The sequence below is a fragment of the Lissotriton vulgaris genome, chromosome 8 (assembly GCF_964263255.1).
Source record: "Lissotriton vulgaris chromosome 8, aLisVul1.2, whole genome shotgun sequence".
In the NCBI taxonomy this organism is placed as follows: domain Eukaryota; kingdom Metazoa; phylum Chordata; class Amphibia; order Caudata; family Salamandridae; genus Lissotriton; species Lissotriton vulgaris.
Window position 1 is genome coordinate 1,159,741,434 of NC_141696.1, and position 12,866 is coordinate 1,159,754,299.

The 12,866-nt window shown below is 41.1% G+C and overlaps 1 pseudogene; it reads right to left on the minus strand.

Moving 5' to 3' along the window:
• Window positions 1–6,533, minus strand: part of LOC147698421 (uncharacterized) — a 127,442-nt pseudogene extending 120,909 nt beyond the window's left edge.
• Between the last annotated feature and the right edge of the window lie 6,333 nt (window positions 6,534–12,866).

Here is a 12,866-nt window from a genome sequence, read left to right on the forward strand (position 1 = left end):
ATGGAAATGCGGCAAAGATCCGGTGCAAAGAAATAAAGATGGCGCTTTCTCCTTGATGCGACACGCTTCCCGGTGATGTGGCGGCATCTGCTGGGACATCGATCCTCTCCCCCGGCGATGCGAGATGCTTGACACAATGTGAGCCACCATAGACCCTGCGACACGCTTCCCAGTGATGCGGCGGCATCTGCTGCAACGTTGATCCTCTCTCCTTGTGACGCGAGTTGCTTCCACAATGATGCGAGGTGCGACAGGCCCTGCGACACTCTTCCCGGTGATGCGGAGGTGTCTGCTGCCACATCGATCCTCTTCCCTGGTGATGAGCCACGACAGGCCCTGTGACACGCTTCTCGGAGATGCGGTGGCGTCTGATGCGAAGTCGATCCTCTACTCCTGAAACACGCTTCCCAGTGATGTGGCAGCGTCTGCTGTGACGTCGATCCTCACCTCCGGCGATGCGAGGCAGTCCATGTTGTGTAGCAGCAGCAGCAGTTCTGCGACACGCTTCTTGATCTTGAGTCACGCTTCCAGCTCCTTGAGACACGCAAGTCCACAAAAAGTCCAGCACAACTGCAGGCACTTCAGGAACTCTTGGGTAGCTGATGGGTGAGGTCTGTTGTCCCTGAGACTACAGCAGGAGGCAATCGCTCTGTTCCAAGCCCTTGGAGATCCTTATATAAGTTAATGAAAGTACGCACAAAATTCCTCTCTCCTTTCTTTGGTAGCAACCACTGCAGGCCAATCCCCCAAGCAGCACTTCATCTTAGGGATAGTCTCTCCTCAGTCTCTCTGGTTCCACTCCTCAGCAAATGTTTCTTCTTGTTGTCCCAAAAGTGATCTACATTCTTGGGATCAGGGTCCCACTATTTATACCCCAACATCCTTTGTCCTCTAAGGGCAGAGGGCCCTTTGCCTAATCCAAACCAGTTCTGGTCAGTCCTGGGCCACTCTGTTTACATAACTCCTTCTTTCCTTTCACAGTGCAGGGCAGAACATTAGACGCCCCACAGGAGGTGGAACCAGCATTTGAATGGAAGGCACAGCCCTGGAGCACTCTATTGACATGACTCCATCTCTCCTTTCGAAGGGCAGAGACATCAGACCCACCACAGGGGGTGCAGCCAGCATTGTGGAGGGAAGGCACAGCCCTATTCAGGTCCCAGGTGCAACTTCTCCCTCCCATCTAGATGCAGATCTCTTTATTCACCGCTGGGCAGACTCACTCTGTCTCCTGGAATCCCCCAGCCCCTGTCACTCAAACTCCAGACAAGGAATACACAACCTAGCAGAGGCAGGCTTGGATAGACAAGAAAATACCTACTTTCTAAAAGTGGTCTTTTCAAACACAGAATGTTAAAACAAACTTTACTAAAAGATGTATTTTATCACTTCAAGTTCAGGCATACTAAACTCTAATTTCTACCATGTTCCCTGAGTCAGGTAGGATTATAAGATGTTATAATCTAACAGCCCATTCTGGTCTATGGGGTACAGTTAGCCTTGCAATAGTGAAAAACAAAAACAGCAGTAATTCACTATTAGGACATGCCACACACACCAGGGCATGTCCTACCTTATACTTACAATGCACCCTGCCCTTGGGCCTATCATAGGGGTGTCTGATATGAAGAAAAGGGAAGGTTTAGTGACTGGCAAGTGGGTGCACTTACCCAGTCAGCATGGCAGTAACAGACTGCACACAGGCTCTGCAATGACAGGTCTTAGACACACTTTTACAGGTTGCATCTGTTGGTGGTACAACCAGTGCTGCAAGCCCACTAGCATCATTTGGATTAGCAGCCCTGGACACTCCTGATGCACTGTACTAGGGTCTGACAGGTAAACAAAACCAGCCAATCATGGAATCACTAATTCATACATTAATTTATAATAGGGCGAGCATATGCACTTTAGCACTGATCAGCAGTGGTAAAGTGCCCAGAGTCATAAAACCAACAAACACAGGTCAGACAAAATACAGGAGGAAGGCAAAAAGTTCAGGGATGACCCTGCAAAAAGGGCCAAGTCCAACAGTCACCAAGACATTTAGTATTATTCCACGCAGGAGTTAGAAGCAGGAATTTTTTGCAGTCCACAAGCAACCACCTCCTGTGGTTCACAGTATACGCTGCTCTGTCAGACAAAATATCTCCCCCTCCTTTCAATGCAGTCTTTTGTCCTTGATTTATGAACCCTTACTGTCACTCAATTAGACAACTATCCTTATAACATTTTAGTTTGCGAATTTCATTAATATTTGGGCTAATTCCCATGTTTTGATCAACGTGCTCATTTTTTTGGCATACATAACTCGTTACAATCAATTGCAGTGCAGACTCAGGTTAAACAGAAAATTCTTCTTCTCCACATTTCTTCCTCCTGTTTTAGGATATCCTCCTTAGAAAATGAGAGCCTTAGTGGTATGGCTCTTAAGTTTCTGGCTATAAAGTAAATCTCTCGACCACATCGGCACAGGCTATTTTATCCTGATCTCCCGATTACTACCACATATGAGTCATCTACCAATTTGTGCTATTCTGTACTGTGAATGTTTTACTGTTGTCACTTCTAATCTACAAATACTGGTTACTGCACTCTTTCGCATGTTCCTTATGATACTTGTTGATATGCATTCTACACCTAGATTATAAAAGATTTAGATACTGTTCTGGATATAAAACAAAAAAATCTGAGGATATTTGTGAAGTACTTGGATGAAGGCAGCAACACTTGCTTTGAACCATGACTCCTCTAGTGTGAGTTCACAGATTTTTTTTCTTGACTATTTGATCAGCGCGCTTGAAGCCAGCAATACCTCTAATTGAGACACTATTTTATTATGACACATTTTATGTTTATTGTCGTACTATCCCTACTTGGGAAAGCACTTTTTTATATACTGAAACTAGTCTCCAACTTGCTTGTTTTTATATGAGATTACTATGAAAAATGTGTTCCTTTCTGTTTTCTTCTCTCTAGTATTTGCACCTGTAGCCTCTCAACATATGCGTGGCTCAAACCTTTATCTGCTGATTCTTAAATGTATAGCTTCTGAAAATCAAGACTGACCGTTTTGGTCAGATTTCAACATTTTCTGTTTAGCCTTTTTGTGGCAATTCCTGGGAGAAAGCATGGCAGCTCAACTGAAAGTGAAAGGACAATACAAAAAAAGAATACAAAATGGTACATATTAGAATGCGGAATAAAACCTGCATAAATTTGATTCATATTGTACCAGTAAGGGGTTCAAATTTGAAGGAATCAAGATGTGAGATAAGATTAACCCCTTGCGTGCTGCCGTCGGCCTTTGGCACGCGGGAAAACTACCTACCTAGTGCTACCTACCAGCGGCCAACGCAGCCCCGCCCACTCTTCAGAATGCCTGCACCGCGGTGGAAAAAGCGCCGCGGTTAAGGCGGTAAAATTGAATGTAAAGGAAACAAACGAGAGCTACTTAATGCATAAGATACAAAATGATTATGGAGCAACAGTCTATCGATATCAGTAATAAACTTTATAAATATAATGCAAATACTCAACTGAGAAAGAAAAGATTAGTAACAACTCTCTCAAGAGATAAATTGGCTCCTCTTCAAGTAAAAATAATCCAGGACCACCAGGATTGCACTCTTTCCAATTAGTTGTAATTGATTTTAGGGTAAAATATGTTAAAAAATCAAATATTTGGTATGTGTATCAGATAATGCAGTGGATAAGGAACTCGATTTCCAGATAAGTATGTCGTAAGAAAGATTATCAGAAATAGGAAGAATGTTCCATAAATCTCCCCAAAATTGTGAAATAGAAGTACATTCAAACAAAATATGTCTTTGTGAACCATCATAGCAATTTACAATGCCAACACAGTGGAGAGTCTAAAAATGTAACTTTAAATAATATATAAGGGCTCCATAGACAATTGAAAAAAATAAAAAAACTAGTTTGATACAAGGCAACAGGAAGCCAGCCAAAAATGTTTGCTAACCATATTGTTCTTCAAATATCAGGTGAGAAGATTTTGTAGAGTTCATTATACAGAACATTACTAAGAAAAAGTAAATTGACTTCATTTTGAAAGTGTAATATTTTGTAAAATTTAGAAACAGCATGAGAGGAAGCAGCAATAGGATTAATACACATTTCGGAATCAGAGAGGTGGAGAGTAGGTGACTTTTCTGAAAACAACTATTTAGAACAGAATTGCACAACATTTCATACTTATAAATATCCTTTGAAAGTAATGACAATTAATGTTGTAATTGTGAAAACTTTAAAAAGACATGATTGATACAAACATCACTTAGATAAAAAAGCACCAGTATTTATCCATGATTGCCAAAATTAGATGGTATTATTGAATTTTATCAAAGGGTTATGCCATAGAGACAATTTGTAGAAACAAAAATAGGTGATTGAAATAAAGAATCAAAATCTTGCGAAATAAATTTTGAGGATTTGAGAATGTTAGAGCATTTTACTAAATATTAGAATTAGATATCGATAATAAAGGAGGTAAAGGAAAGGGCAAAACCAACCCTTGTTCAATAGAAAGTCACATGGGTGAAACAGTGGGCTCTACCTGTTTATACCACAATAAACCTTGATTGAAAATAAAGGCTTTATGTTATTAATGAAAGGCTGGTACGCCAAAGCCACCATTATTTTTTGCAAGTTTAAGTTTGTATAATTAAAAAAGGGTGTTTGTGATTCCGAATAAATTGAGATGTATTTGTTGCATTTATTTATACAATGTGAAAGTCAAAATTTGAAGAGCAATAACCATCTTCATAGATTCGATTTTTCCCCACTATAAGAGATGTAAGGGGGTCAGCCATGAATTTTATGTGCAATTTCAGAAAGGAGGTAGTCACAATTCAATGTAATGGATTGCCTAATAGAAAGTGAGAATTGAATACCTAAATGTTTTATTTTACCAAATGATAATAGCAGTATTTAGCACGTCTAGCATTAAGATTTCTGATAATAGAAAGTGAAGGTTTGACGGCTAATAAAAAAAGTAAAGGGGAAAATGGCCAGGCTTGTCTAGTGCCCTTAAAAAGTTGAAAAGAATTGGAAACATGTCCATTTATAAATAATCTGGCTGACGGGTATGAGTGTAGGGCATATATCGGTCACATAAATGATTTACCGAAATTAAAGGATGAGACAGTATGAAATACATAGAGTCAAAGAATTTTATCAAAAGCTTTCTCAACATCAAGTGCTAGTAGGCCAGGAGGGAAGGATATAGTTGGAATAGCCTCAATTGTATGGAATAAATGTCTGGTGTTATTGGCCGATTGTGTTTGATACGTTTCAGTAACATAAACATGTACTACAAATAGATTAAAAACTTGAAATATTGAAAGTAGCTCTTCATATATACAATTCAACAATCAAAGAAATTACCAATTAAAAGAGAGACCAATTTCATCCACTTGAGTAACTCATTTAAATTGCTATTGTTATCCTATGAGGTACTTAAGTCATGAAGATACCCCTGTAGGCTTTTCCTCATTTTCGGTCCCTGCCATAAGTAAGAAGACATTACACAGCAATCCTATGGGGTATGTATTTTGTTGTAAAAACAAAAGTGCTGGTCTGCACTGTCTAAAATTAAGTTTCTTAAAAACAGGTAAAAAATATCTCTTCCTAGGGATTTCATAAACTTTACAAAACAATCAGATGTGCAAATTGGTTGTTGGCTACACAGACTGACACATGGGCATAATGCTAACTCTGACAAGGAGTTACAATTATTTGGAAACCCTACCATCAATGGCAGCACATTTTCCCTAGTGGGTCAAGATGAACCTTTGCTGGTCATTGCCTACCAAAGTCAGATATGGTTTCAAGCCCTCCTGGAGGCCATTCTATTATAAGTGACCACAGATGGTTTTACTCCCTCGCCTGCCCATCTCCTTCCAATGGCAGTGTTTTGAAGGCAATGGTTCAACTTTTCTTTATCTAGTACTTTACAGGGCTCAGGGTTAGTAAAAAGATTTGATAGGCCGATCTCTTCGCATACAGATTTAAAGATATCTCAACCAGGCAATTTCCATTGCATAGTCTAAGTACATTACATTGCTGAGAATTAATGTATTCTATCCTGTTTCTACATGTGACCAAATTGTATGCCAAAGCAATATAAGGGCCATCTTTAATCTGCAAGAGATATACAGGGTTCCCATTTCAGAGTGCGCTAAGCAGTTCAAGCAACTGGAGGAGAGGGAAAGGGTATGTTTGAGAAATTAATCCTCAAGCCTCTCGATGCTCTGTGTATTGACCATTCCCCAGACCCCGTGCCATATGAAGCCACTGTTTTACTTGCATATGTGGTGGAGAGTTCCCTTATAGTCTTAAAACCCAGTTTCTTTGTAAAAATGGATATCACATTGATGTATTTCTCCATTTGCACACATCTGTTAGTTACCATCGGGGACCACAAAGAGGCAGAAGGTAGGGGATTCACTCAAATCATGCCCTTCCGCATGAAAAACAGGTTTTATCCTGGGTGTGGCACCATAGGTCATGGTGTAGGTTTTGGAACCATTTACTTTCAACTCCAGGTCTGCCATAAAAGTGATGTAATCATCTATTCGGCCCTGTAACCCCAGAATGTCTATTTTTTTTATAAAAAACGGCTTGATCTACATTAATGATATTTGACAAAATAGTAGTCAAGTGTCAAGAGTTTTTCCATACATTTAAGTCTTGGTGAATTAAAGATATAGGGTGATAGAGACTTCAAGTATGATCTTCCCCCAGCCTGGGTAGTACAATAATCAATAATTGTTATGATACCAGTAGTGGCAAAGTTAGTAAATAATTGAAACAAGTTAGGAGGTGAGGAGAAAATGTTTTATAAAGAATTCTGCTAATTTAGATCTGTCAGACTGGGATATTAATGGGACATCACAAGATGCTAAAATATTCACCAATAAAGTGGATATCTATGCATGGAGGTTTACTGTTCAAAGAAAAGTAAAAGTCTAGACATTCATTAACAATGTCAATAGTGGAAAGGGCTATTTTTCCATTCATTACATGAATAGCGTGAATTTAATTCTTGTCTTTTTTTACACTGAGATAATTTGCAAGTAATATCCCAAATCTAATAGCATTGTAATAGTATTTAGCTTTAATATTTAAAATCTGTATTCCTACTACTTTGCTTAAAAGAAAGTTAATATTATTAGATTGAATAAACAGGTGTTCAAATGTAGCTATTTGTTTGTCTAATTCAGAAATCTTAGTCACAACTTATTCATTTTCTTATGCCACAATGGAAATTGTTACACCTCTGATATGTGCCTAAAAAGCATTCCAACAAAATATTTTATTAAGTGCAATAGCAACTTTCATACACCATCTTGAGTAAGGCGTATGTGCGGGATCCAATTGCAGATAGAATGCATGGTCTGATACATCATTGTTCCCAATAAGAAGCTAAGAGATTGAGTGGACTAAGCTTTTTGCTGATAATCAATAATCAATTATTGAATACAAATTATGAGGAAGAGAGAAAAAAGTAGAATCTTTATATGTTGAAAAGTGAAAGCGCCAGATATCAACAAGTTTGGGATGTTAAAATAAGGTTTTGAATACATAAAAAGCTTTGGGAGGCCTAAATTTAGCAGAAGAAACTTTGTCTAGTAGGGGATCACATATTAAGTTAAAGTCACCTTCAACAATAAGGGAAACATTACCTAAATTGACAATATCAGAAGTAATATTGCTTCAAAAGGTCTGGTCACAAGCTGTTGGACCATAAATATTGATTACATTCAAACCTGTATCATGTATTTTGACTTTAGCAATTAAAAGTCCACTGCATGCATCTGAATGCTTTCATAATATCTGTAGTTTAAGTTTGTGAAAGAACAGAATTGCTACACCATTCTTTTGTCTTGCGTCTTGGGAAGAAAAAATTTGACCTACCCATTTCTTCTTCATGTAGGATACACGTTTATCATCTATAAGAGTTTCCTAAAGTGAACAAATGTCACCCTTATGCCTAGCTAATTAGTCTAATATTTCAGTACGTTTAACTGGGTGTCGTAAACCTATACTATTAAGAGAAACAATTGTAATCTTAAAAAATCAATTAATAACTGTAACATAATGAAGTATTGACATTTGGAAAACAGTCATATGCATTAGAATATTATACCTGGAATCAAAGCTAATAGAGTGAAGTAGCTCTAAAACAAAAAAGCAGTTGAAGAGAAATAAAGATAAGGACTAACTTACAAAATACAACAGAGAAAGAATAATAAATGTCTGGAATCACACACACACACACACACACACAAAGAAGATCAGCCAGGGGAAAAATTTACCCGTAAGGAAAATATTACGATGAAAGAAAGCCAACGTTTGAAACAAAAGTCCCACAACTGTGCCTATTGGACATTATCTCTTCCCCGCAACACATAAAGATGCAATATACATTTCTGCAAATGGCCCTCGAATCGGCTAAAAGACCAGTGGCTACTGGTTGGATGGGTAGAAGAGACTTCAGTGTGCACCTCATGATTAAGGTTACATGGACTGGGATTTGGCTGAGGAAATGCATATTAAAGGCACCATGAGTGATGAAAGTGTGGTGGATAACTTAATGGTATGGGCGACAGTGATGTCGGAATTCTCAGAGGCGTTACCTCCACCTGACCAAGTGGAAGTGGGCTCTGATTGAGAGACTACATATGGACATGTGTTGTGTACTGCATGTAATCTCCACACTTAACACAGAGACCACTAACATAAAGTTGGTGTACGCGTAGGATATGGCATACAGCCATGCCATGGATCGTATACATAGAAGCAATGGAGGGAGCGAGGGTTGGGCCCTGTGTGACAATAGTTGTGGGTTTTCTTATTGTTATAAGTAAAATATTAAATAAAGATTATTAAATAAACTCTGCATGAAATCTTTGGGTATGTGGACTATTGACACACAATTGAAAGATGCAATGCAGAACACATCAAAACATTCACCCCAATCAAGAGATCTGGGTTAAATCCATCATTCTTCTGCTCACCATGCCACCCCAGTTTAGACCTGGCCATATGCAAATCAGTCTTGACCCTGTGCCTCATGGGAACAGTCCAGCCCAAACTGCCAAGCTAGGTCCTCCCTGGACCGGAAACAAGCATTCTAGGACTGGTTTCGGGGTTTCACCCATCATCAGCCAGGATAGCTTGATTCCAGTGGCACAGTAAGCCCAAGACCCACGCCTAGGCATACCTGGCGCACTTAGTTCGAGAAAGCAAAACACACATAATTGATGGACGGAATGCAGAACAAATCAAAACATTCACCCCCAGTCAAGGGATCTGGGTTAAATTCATAATTCTTTTGCTCACCATGCAACCCCAGTTTAGACCTGGCCATATGCAAATCAGTCTTGACCATGTGCCTCATGAGAACAGTCCAGCCCGAACTGTGAAGCTAGGCCCTCCCTAGACCGGAAACAAGCATCCTAGGACCAGTTTTGGGGTTTCACCCCTCATCAGCCAGGATAGCTTGATTCCAGTGGTACAGTGAGCCCAGGACCCACGTTTGAGCATACCTTGCGCACTTAGGGCGAGAAAGCAAAAGACACACAATTGGTGGGCGGAATGGAGAACAAATCAAAACATTCACCCCCAATCAAGAGATCTGGGTTAAATCCATCATTATTTTGCTCACCATGCCACCCCAGTTTAGACCTGGCCATATGCAAATCAGTCTTGACCCTGTGCCTCACGGGAACTGTCCAGCCTGAACTGCCAAGCCGGGTCCTCCCTGGACCGGTTTCGGGGTTACACCCCTCATCAGCCAGGATAGCTTGATTCCAGTGGCACAGTGAGCCCAGGACCCACGTCTGGCATACCTGGCGCACTTAGGGCAAGAAAGCAAAAGAGACACAAATGATGGATGAAAAGCAGAACAAATCAAATACTCACCCCCCAGTCACGGGATCTGGGTTAAATCTACCAATCTTTTGCATGCCATGCCACCCCAGTTTAGACCTGGCCATATGTAAATCAGTCTTGACCCTGTGCCTCATGGGAACAGTCCAGCCCTACGGCCAAGCCAGGTCCTCCCTGGACCGGAAACAAGCATCCTCCAACCACTTTCGGTGTTTCATCCCTCATCAGCCAGGATAGCTTGATTCCAGTGGCACAGTGAGTCCAGGACCCATGTCTGGGCATACCTGGTGCACTTAGGGCAAGAAAGCAGAAGACACACAATTGATGGACAGAATGCAGAACAAATCAAAATATTCACCCCCAGTCGAGAGATCTGGATTAAACCATCATTCTTTTTCTCCCCATGCCACCCCAGTTTAGACCTGGCTATATGCAAATCAGTCTTGACCCTGTGCCACATGGAAACAGACCAGTCCGAACTGCCAAGCCAGGTCCTCCCTGGAAAAGAAACAAACATCCTAGGACCGATTTTGGTCTTTCACCCCCATCAGTCAGGATAGCTTGATTCCAGTGGCACAGTGAGCCCAGGACCCACGTCTGGCCATACCTGGCGCACTAAGGGCGAGAAAGCAAAAGACACACAATTGATGGACGGAATGCAGAACAAATCAGAACATTCACCCTCAGTCAAGAAAACTGGGTTAAAACCATCATTCTTTTGCTCACCATGCCACCCCAGTTTAGACCTGGCCATATGCAAATCAGCCTTGACCCTGTGCCTCATAGAAACAGTCCAGCCGGAATTGCAAGCCAGGTCCTCCCTGGACCGGAAACAAGCATCCTAGGACTGGTTTAGGGTTTCACCTCTCATGGACCCTTGTGGACTATATGCCTGATTCACAAATGTCAGCAGCCAAGACCAACTGTTTCTCCTCAAGGCAAGGGTAGCCAAATGCAATTTCAAGGCCCTCTCTGCCTCCCCTCCTGCCCTGATGATGAAAAACGTTTGAAGGACCCACTGCTTCCTGCCCTGGAGAAGGCAGGCGATGCTGCCCCTTGGACGGCACACTCCTCTGGCACTGGGGTCTCCTCAATGAATCTCATCATTTCACTTTTTCACTTTATCATCATATTTCAGTGAGGTGGTTGCAGCTGAAAGATTTTCTCCCTAGCTCTGAGGGCAATGTGGTAGTATTCCTTCTTGTACTCCCTTCTCTGGGTCTGTCCTCTTCGCTTGCACATACTTCTAAGCTTTGCCATGCTGAAACTCTACATGTCAGCCTGATCTTCATCCAGGATCTCGTAAACGTAAGGTGCAAAAACTGAGAGCAATAATGTGTTTAGCAAAAAGTTAAAAAATCAATAAATTAAAACCATAGGCCAATTAATAAGCTAAAGTTATTTTATGCTGTCAAATTAAAAAAGGGATTTTTAATTTCAACTTAAATCAACATATGGTGCTGCAAAACACAAGTCCTGGATCCCACCGCTGACCACCAATGTAAGAAACTGGATTATTATTTAGGGTGGGAACCCTCAAAGTCAGTAAATTAATCTGAACACAATACGCTAGTAGCTATGGCAAAGTCAGAGCGGGTAGACTTAGGGAAATTTGTAAAATATTTATGCAGTACCAAAACTGCAATAAAGTGACAATTCCGAACAATAAAAATACCACACTAAATTACAAAAATAGAGTAAAATGTAACAAACAAAATGCCATTACAATGACCAAAAGGCAGTAGGGGGAACTGGAGGTACATTTTATTTTTAACTTTTAAGTAGAAATAGGACTAAAAAGCACAACGTAAAAATGTTAGTCAATGATCATGAAAGACTGGGCCCTAGGTACAATTTGAAGCTGACTGTGATGAAGCTAGAATCATATACACCAACCGGGTTCACCCTGGTCAAAAATGTTAACTTCTGAGTTAGTCTTCCATGTCCCAAACCACAACAGGAGTAAACTTCAAAGCCTCGGAAGACCTCTGAAAAGGCACTTAGAGGCTCACAGGATGTCAGGTGAAGGCCATCAATAGGGTTCAGTCCAAGTATGTCCAGTTGCTAGTGGTCAGCTGGGAACTTCCAGAAAGAGCCCCTTGCAGATTATCTCTCTGTGTCCACATAGGACATCTGCCAACTGCTCCTTGGAATCCACTTCTTTGTCCTGTGTGCAAAAGGGAACCGGTCCAGTCCTTCAGGGATCCCCTTAGGTAAGAGACAGCATGTCCAGTCCTCTTCTGAGCTTTGGCAGGTACAGAAAGTGTCTTGAAGTGTGTACCTGGAGATGTTAAATATATGCCTGGCATAAACTAGTGGGTGTGATGACTCCTGGCCCCTCCCTAACCAATAGGGTACAAGTCCCTGTAGCCAACACTACCCACTTTTTCAGTAGATCCTGTTTGCCTCATTTCAAACAGGCACAAAACACCAAGTGTCAGGGCATTTTCAAGATGGCAGGTCTTCAGCCATGCTAAATGAGGGCTATGAGGGCTGGGGTTGTGTGCTGTGAATGTCCTGTGGCAATTCTAATGTCCTCCCTCATCTAACACTAACATCAAGTTTGGAGCAGCTACTGTACCAACAATGAACGCAGAGTCAGAAGTCAGGTAGGACAAAAGTAAGGTCTTTCAGCAACCCGATGGTGCATCCACAAGAACTGTCTTGACATCCTGTGCTTTCCCTTTCAAGGGGGCACCACGTGTTATATGTAAACCCAGAAGACCTATCAAGCAGGATGTGACACTGTAGTATCAAAAAGAGCGCCCACAGCCCCAATTCTGTATATTCTGTAGAGTTCAGAGGAGTCATCTCTGCTCACTAAGGTCAGCCTGTTGTTTGATTTTGGGGGGCATTTCACACTTTTTTCACACCTATTCAAGGCTAATCACTGGCTGAGAAAAAGCTGGAGAGCCGATGCAAAGTAAACTCTGTGACCATAAGGAAGA